Below are 2,500 nucleotides of genomic sequence, written 5' to 3'. Positions count from 1 at the left end.
CAGAAGGACAAAAGCCCCACTTGGGTGCCGAAGCGAACTCTCCCAGCACAGCGCACGCGCCAACACATCCGCACAGCTGCGATACAAACCACCAGCGAGAACCGCTGGGGCGACCGAGCAGCAGACGGCGTCGCGGCGCCGAGCGCCGGGCGGCGGCGCATCCTCAACGCACACAGTCCTCAATCGGACCAGCACACTGAAGATGTCCACCGCGCTTCGCACCGGGCCCGCGAGGACCTACTTTGGCCGCACGGCGCCGCGCGCAGGGTGCGCCGGCGCGCAGCTGCGACGCCTGCCGCGTCCGTCGGCCGGCGCGCCTGCCACTGGCCGCCCCCACCAGCCGGCTGTAGCGCGTGCGCCCACGCACCGCGCGGCCAGCACGCCGGGAGGCGCCCCCTCACCGGCCGGGGACGGTCCCACCCAGCCACCGCCGCGTATCGCTTCACACCCAGATGCCGTTCAGTTTCGTCGGCATGGTGGGTATCGCTGGAACAACCGGTTAGTACCTCAACCTATCGTCGCCATCACCGATTCACCCCTAGCGAGAACAACCGCACCACAACAGGTTACCATTTGTTCATTTGCGTAACTTCACCAGAAAACGCAGGCGTCCATCGCCATTTGCAACTTCAACGATTATTGCATGCCTGTGTCAGGTGTCACGCCACACTACGTCTGCCCACATACACGCAACAAAATGTGCACGCCTAGACAATACGTGGAAGGTGGCCCCCGTACGTATGCGATGTCCATTGCTCGAACGACTGTCAACCGGCCTCTGTAGCATGTCGCAGATATGGAACGCGGTGCACCATGCCATCACGGTGTGTGAGGAGAGACGACTAGGTCCGAATACATCAACAGACAGCTCATGCTGATCGCCATCCACGGCGTCCGTTCCTCCCACACGTCTCTATGGCGTACCACACTGCAATCCAGCTCTCATAGGGAGACGACACGTAGCTGCGTGCACAATATTTGCACTGTATGGTCCGCCGTTTTTGGGCGCAGTCGTTGTGCGGTCACACATGTGCCACGATGTATCATTCAGTACATAAGGACGAATGTGCAGTACAGATTGTGGTTCACGCGTACGACATCAGCGGACAGTTGACACAGGCCGCACCACAACGTAGCCTGAGTACGTCGCATGCGAAGGGCATTGAACATGCAAACTTCTCACCAACCAGCTTGCGAAGGCAGGGGGCAAGGTGGGGACGTGGGGAGGGGCGGCATGTACGTCCTGCTGCCCATCCACATTACAGTGTACAGCAGGAGCATGTGGAAAGTGAGCAAGACTTGCAAGGTGTTTAACATGAAGCGATACACAGGGGTGCGGGCAGTGCGAGTAGCGAACTATATTGCGAGGGTTGCGGGGTGGGCAACACTACAGTAATTGAACGAGTCGTATAACAATTACAGAGCAGGTTTAGGCGACAACGTGGGTTACGTTAAGGCGACAACATGGGTTAGGTTTAAGGCACAACATGGGTTAGGGTTAAGGCACAACATGGGTTAGGTTAAGGCACAACATGGGTTAGGTTAAGGCACAACATGGGTTAGGTTAAGGCACAACATGGGTTAGGTTAAGGCACAACATGGGTTAGGTTAAGGCACAACATGGGTTAGGTTAAGGCACAACATGGGTTAGGTTGAGGCACAACATGGGTTAGGTTAAGGCACAACATGGGTTAGGTTGAGGCACAACATGGGTTAGGTTGAGGCACAACATGGGTTAGGTTGAGGCACAACATGGGTTAGGTTAAGGTACAACATGGGTTAGGTTAAGGTACAACATGGGTTAGGTTAAGGTACAACATGGGTTAGGTTAAGGTACAACATGGGTTAGGTTAAGGTACAACATGGGTTAGGTTAAGGTACAACATGGGTTAGGTTAAGGTACAACATAGGTTAGGTTAAGGTACAACATAGGTTTAGGTTAAGGTACAACATAGGTTAGGTTAAGGTACAACATAGGTTAGGTTAAGGTACAACATAGGTTAGGTTAAGGTGTACAACATAGGTTAGGTTAAGGTACAACATAGGTTAGGTTAGGTTAGGTTAGGTTACACGTTGTTGTACGGAAAGGTGTAGGGGGGGGGGGGGGGGCGGGGGCGGCAGGTTCGTTGATAGTGATTATAGTAAGTGAATGCTTGTGACATGATCAGATTTGTCACGTCAGGATGCACCTTTGGCTTATTAGAGGCGGCGCTCCAATTCTATGCTTGTGTGAGACCTGTGTCTTTGACTCATGTCATTGTTTGTGCGCTGTGACAGGAGGTACTATTGTGATGTTGGGTGCACCGTTGTATAGGACATGTGTGGGTGTTGGGTGCCTGGTCTGCGCAATGGTGGATGTCGAAAGGCTGGGATATTGTATTTTCCGCACGGACCTCCTGGTCTGGTTGTGATAGTGTGGATTGTGTAATGTGGCGGAGAAGATGCACTGGATGTTGTTCCATGCTGGTGCTTACATATTGTATGTGCGCCTGTTAGAAGC

Source organism: Schistocerca piceifrons, unplaced genomic scaffold, assembly GCF_021461385.2.
Source record: "Schistocerca piceifrons isolate TAMUIC-IGC-003096 unplaced genomic scaffold, iqSchPice1.1 HiC_scaffold_31, whole genome shotgun sequence".
NCBI lineage: Eukaryota > Metazoa > Arthropoda > Insecta > Orthoptera > Acrididae > Schistocerca > Schistocerca piceifrons.
This window is presented reverse-complemented; position numbering follows the sequence as displayed.